Here is a 6,484-nt window from a genome sequence, read left to right on the forward strand (position 1 = left end):
CCCTATGGCTTGTGTTTCTGCCATTTTGATGCCATATACTCTTAGGTCATCCCAAGAGACCCAACCAATGGGGTTGTCCAGTCTTAGACTTGTAGCATCCAAACTGTGAATCAAATAAACTTCTTTTCTTCCTAAGTACTCAGCATCAGATATTACATTATACCAACAGAAAACTGACTAATACATAGGTTCACTTTCATAATGGGAAGATACATAGAATACCCAGGATGAGACAAATATTCAATTCATTCTAGTAACCCTTTTAATCTTGAGTTTCTGTTTCATAATATTATTCCAAGAGAAGCCGGAAAGTTTCTCTTTATTTTCTTCCAGAGAAAATGGATCTTTCCCTAAATCTGGACTGTGAAGATTTTGATTTGCTGCTTGCAGATTAGTAGAAAACTGGTCAACCAAGGTGAGAATACAAAATCCCTATGAGTCATAGGAAATATTAAGATAGGCGTGTATGGAAATAAATGCACATTTTTGTTAGGGTTCACAAGATTTGCCATCTGGTTCAATCTACAGAACTAATTTTGAAGAAGATCCCCTCTTCTTCCACCCCCTTTTTGCCTCAACAATTTTGCTCTATGAAATCAAGCCCTGAGTTTTCTTTTGATTTAGCTCTAATTGAAGCCATGCTTTCCCTGAATCTAATTTCAGTTGGAACTAATTACAGGGGAAAAGGTCGTAGCTGTACTGAGAGTATTACTCTGTTCAAAATATACTGACATCATATAATATTAACTCTACTTCTGTATAAATGAAGGCAAAAATACATTGCCAAAGCATTTCATATCTTTCTTTTGTTTAAATCAGCAGGGAAAAATTTATACATAGTTATTGACAAGAAATCTTTCTTAGGTATGAATAAATATAAGTTTTTCAGTTGATTTGTGTCTACTTCCTGACAACAATCTGGGAATTGCCAAGTAAGAGATGTATTTTGTGCCTATTGAGCTTGAAATGATGATACAATTGTGTGTAGATTGTACCATACTTACCTATATAGAATGCTCTTTTATAATAATTTGGATGTTTGTAGGAGGGTAAAGGAAAAAAAAAAACAAATACCATTCACTGTTTTTTCTGGAAAAAAATTAGGTACATGTACAAAAGAAACATTTGCCCTAGCTGAGAGTGAGTCTGACTTCTAAATAGTTACATGACATCTTGGCAAATGCTATTACCTTTCAGTGCTAGGCAGCCTAATTTTCCACATCTGGCACATATTGGACTTTATTACAGTGCATCTTCTAGTGCATTCCCTCCTTTATCTGCCAGTCAGTGGCTACTACTCACATCTGATGTTTTATACACTTTGATGTCAATTAATAATACAGTATTGATGTCAGAGATGCAGAATCATGGCTTAAAAGATGCCAGCAGAGTATATCACGACCTCTACAGAATGCTATTCATCTATTATTCAGGGTGGAGTGGTCATAAAGGTATTTTTTACTTTGAAAATTTGAAGCATATTTAATAATATCTCTCAATTTCTCCAATATAATGGGAAGCTGACTCTTTTTATGAGTATAAACAGATCAGACTAGCACAAGGCCCCCTAATTTCCCTTCTCTGCATAAGCCTCTGTGAAAATTTATCTTGCTCTCTTTTGGGAGGTAGTGTGTTGAGAACATTATTTACTCATGAAAAAGGAATGAGAGTTTGGTATCTTTGACTATCAAGTACCAAATGCAAAGAAATTCAGCAACGTACCAGGGTGGTGGACTTGCTTGTTCTAGAATGCCAATAATATATATAATATAATATATAATATGTAACTTTACCAGAGGTCATACGCAGACCCTGGGATATCTATTGAAAATCATTACTTTGACCGAAATATGAGTGATAAAATACTTTCTCTAAGACTTCATTGCTTTGAAAATGCATATACAATCCAGATTTTAGTCTTTCTAGTACCAGACAGTAATCACTAAAATATATACAGTGGTGAAGAAACAGGAGACCCATCAGGGTCAAATATTGTTATGCATATTAAGGGATTATCAACTAAAATGCCCCTTTGCCTTTGTGTATTTATTTATGTATTTCTTTGTTTAAATCTTTCTTTTTCCTGTGCAGAGCACGTTTAACTCAAAGCAGCTGGACATGGACCTTATGCCTCAAGGAGCAATCATGGACCCCCCCTACTTAATGATTTGCAGATTGTACTGTGAGGTCTCTCCCTGATTCTTCTGGTCCATATAGAACTCTAAATTATAGCTGCATGTATCATTTCAAATGAGCTAATTGCTATCTCCTGGTAATAATGAATCTGTTAATCAGGGAAACTAAACACAGTTCTAGTGGTTTCGCTAGAGAGGGGAACCTTATAAAAGAGTCATTACTCCACCAGGGTCCTATCTTCCTCTCCCACTCAATACACTGACATTTTATAATGCTAACACGAGTAAAGAATAATCATAATACTTAGCATTTATATGGCTCTTAACAAACGTTAGCTAATTAATCCTCATACCACCTCTGAAAGGCAAGCTCTGTGTCTATTGTCATCCATGCTTTTCAAAGCCTGGAACTGGAGAAATGTTAAGAGATTCTCAGAAAGGTTAAGAGACTTGTCAAAGGTCACCAGACAAGATAGTAATAGACGTTAAATTCCAGCGGAGACATCATGCCATGCAGCCGTGGCCTCTCGGAGGTTTGAAGGCCCTTCAGTAATACGAGTCCTTCCTTGACTATGGGAAACAGCCAGTCGGGCTGTGGAGAAAGTGCAGTTCAGCAGTTAGAAATAGCGAAATTCTATTGATGATGTGCAGCCATCAGTATCTGATTGGAAGAAAGCAGTGTGAGCCTCGATTTCTCAGTCTACCACTGGCAGGAGAGTGTGTATCCTGCAAAGCAGCTTCCTTCCCTTTTTGCACTTTTAACTAAAAGTAAGAAACATGCATAGCTCTTAAAGATTGCCAAAATGTTGAGAGGCTTCAGAGCGCTCTGCTTTTCTCTGGGGGTAGGGTCAGACTTCTGCAATCCCCCACTGAGATACAATGTGAAAAGGATAGCCAGTTTCACATTGAGAGACCCAAGAAAACTCAGGCGGGATGATAACATGATGACTCCCATGTCCTACTTGCAAAACATACAAACCCCCAGACAACAAAGAAAAAGCCCCCCAAAAAACCACCATCACTACCACCACCACCACCAACCACCACAACAAAATTCCCTAATATTTTTATTTTTTTAATCTATTCAAATGTGGGAAAATATCTTGATTTGAATAAAGACTATTCTTTTTCAGTAGTCACCAATTCACATGAAGTAGCAATCCATGATAAAATATATTTTAAACAGAAAAACTGGGGATAAAAAGGTGAGGTCAGGAACTTGAGTTTATAGTAGGAATAAAAATACTTGTGAATGGGTGAGCTGTTTTACCAAGTCGAATACTAAAGACCCAAATTATATTTTCTCAAAAATCTTTTTTTCCCTAGTAGCTCTTTACCATTACTAATTAACAATCTTAGAATAAAAATTTTATTTGATGTTCAGAAAGAGAAAACTTGTCTCCCTTAATAACATTAATACCTGGAGTAGGTCAGGAAAAAAAAAATATCTCCAGACGAGGGAAGGTCAAACGGAAAGGTGCCTCTAATTAGAATGTGAGACGTCAACACACTCGTTACTAGAGAATTCTTGCCACTCTTTCTCACCCCCTTAAAACAGAGTGTGGATGTAACAAAATCTCTTGGTTTGTAGAGTCAAAATGAGATAAAAAGAGACTTTCTAAAAAAACTTCACAAGAAAGAGAAAAGGAAATCAGTAACAAAATTGAACCACGTGACCATATGAAGCAAGAAAATCTGCCCACTATTCACACTACAGTGACATTAAGAAAAATCAGCTAGTTTATGAGGCTCAAGTTACCTGTTCTGTGGCTCCCAATGGTGCAGATTTCCCAGCATTTTGCCTGTTTTGCATGCTTAAGATGACATACCTTGATTGGGATGGGTCTGGACGATTTTCTTTCAGTGATTTTGGTTGGTTGACAGTTTACATTATCATCTGTTCATTGATAGAGAGGTATTTTTCATTAGCAGAATCACGCATGCAAATGTATTGATCATTCATATACGAAAGATAGATTTATAGAGATGGTAATGATCTTCTTATTAAATGCTGTATTTTTTTTATTTGCCAGAGATTGACAGAGGCCTGTGTTTGACAATAAAATGACTTCCCCCTGAGTCATGGTATTGGAATTCGGGCACCTGAAACCTGAATCATCACCTAACTTTGTGACTTGAAAATGTCCTAAGAACAAGCACACTCTCCATCAGGAAACAAACACACAAGAAGATGCCCACTGTGAATCCAAACTCGGGTGGCAATTTTGAATTGTCTATGGTGAATTTTTTTAAATGACTTTTCTGTATTCAAACCGAGGCTGCAACTAGAATGACTTTAAGCAAGATGATTGTAATTCTGTGGGGAATTGTCATAAATCAAAACAGTTCTTCTTAGGCATCAACACATGGTCTTAATCATCTTGTAATAAATCACTCAGAGTTCAAAGGGTAAAGGTGGCCCGTCACAATCAAATCCTAAGATTGCTTCATCTACCCGCATGTCTTTATATTAGCCTGCAGTCTTTGTGTTAGCATTGCGGTGCTGCATGGTGATCTGATAGGCAGAAATGTATTTGAATCATTAAGATGCTTGGGTTGAAGACAGCAGGGCCCTCACTTCTGATTCTAAAAGGCTCTCTCTTAAAGGTGACTTACACATTCATTATATTTCGGTGCCTTGCCTATGTAAATTAGTAATCAAATATTCTAAATGGATGATGGAAAATAATTTTATCTATTGCTAGCATCCTAAATCACAGTCATAAGGTTTTAAAAGTCTGATTAAGGAGTTTTGTTAAAATATCTAAGTGTCATTTTGGTACATTTTCTAAGTTATTAAATCTTCTGTAGACATATGAAAAAATTCTATATGCATACATGCAAACTTTATTTAGAAAGGCAAATGAAATTGGTTACAAAAGTCTTTTACTACTCAATTTAGTCAACTTCTTCCTCATGAGATAAGCTGGTGGAATGAATGAATATTAATTAACTTATTGACTCCTTGGTCACATGATGCTGTGTGACTCCATTATTTTAATAGTCTGTCTTCCATGGGTATTTTTTATAAATGTTTGAGAAAATGAACCAACAAATTAATTTCTAATAATTCTCTATTTACACAGTCCTTCAGATGTTCTCCATCATTTTCTGATTTTAATTACAGTTCTACAAATATGCAAGAAGAAGATGAAAATTCTTTTTTCATTCTAAAGAATTTGGAGAGAACAAATAATTCAAGTAATGTGAGATGAGAAGCTTTCACAGTAAAATTTATCCTTCATAGTATAGAGCCTTGACTTCTGATAAAACATATGGTCATTAACTATCACCCCACTGAGATATGGAAGAGGTTATCATCCTCCAAATTTCCCTCCTGCCCTTTGTATTTTACACTTAGCAAAATGCACTAAAGGTTCGTTCATGTTGTTGTAGCCGTAGTTCAATTCATTGTACTGCCATATAACATTCCATGTGACAGATACATCAGTGTAGTTCACCAGTGGATATATACATTATTTCCAGGATAGGTGATTATGAATAAAATCATCAAGCGTTTGTGTCTGAGTTTATGTGCAAACATAAGTTTGGATTTTTTTTGCATAATATGTGGGAGTGGACCTACAAGGTCATATGGTATGTGTGTATTTAATTCATTAGACTGTCAGACTTCTCCAAAGTGACAGTAACATTTTGCATTCTTATCAGTAATGTAGAAGAGTTCCAAGTGCATATATGTCAGCTCTTGGCATTTTGTCACAGCATGTTTTTAATTTGCATTTTTATAATGACTAATAATGTTAGGCATCATTCATGAATTTATCTGTGATTCTTATAGCTTGGTGAAGTATATGTTCAAATCTTCTGCCATTTTAAGTATTAATTGTTATTAATACATATCAATTGTGCACATTAAGGGAGTTCAAGATATAAATGATATATATATATATATATATATATATGTGATATATCTATACATGCATTCAACTTGCACCAATCAAATTCAATCACTTTTTTTTCCAACCCCCCTTCCCAATCACTACTCTACTTTCAGGTTGACTTTTTAAACCTCTCACATAGGACAGAAAACATACTATATTTATCTTTCATATCTGGCTTATTTTGCTTAATGTAATGCCCTCCAGTTTCACCCATTTTGCCACAAATGACAGTATTTCATTCTTCTTTATGATCGAATAATACTCCATTGTGCTCTCTTTGTCCATTCATCTGCTGATGGGCACCTAGTCTGATTCCATATCTTACCTATTGTAAATAGAGCCACAGAAGACATGAGCATGCAGGTATTTGTTTGCTCTGCTGATATCATTTCCTTTGGATATAGACCTCAACGTGGAAGAATTGGATCATATAGTAACTCTATTTTC

The 6,484-nt window shown here is 35.6% G+C and overlaps 1 long non-coding RNA gene across 1 annotated transcript; it reads left to right on the plus strand.

Annotated features, from left to right (window-relative positions):
* The first annotated feature begins 329 nt into the window (after positions 1–329).
* LOC124967612 (uncharacterized) lies at positions 330–5,551 on the plus strand. Its single transcript, XR_007105555.1, has 3 exons — positions 330–415; positions 2,092–2,182; positions 4,169–5,551. It is a non-coding gene; the product is annotated as an uncharacterized LOC124967612 (long non-coding RNA).
* The last annotated feature ends 933 nt before the right edge of the window (positions 5,552–6,484 follow it).

The sequence above is a fragment of the Sciurus carolinensis genome, chromosome 16, assembly GCF_902686445.1.
Source record: "Sciurus carolinensis chromosome 16, mSciCar1.2, whole genome shotgun sequence".
NCBI classification, from domain to species: domain Eukaryota; kingdom Metazoa; phylum Chordata; class Mammalia; order Rodentia; family Sciuridae; genus Sciurus; species Sciurus carolinensis.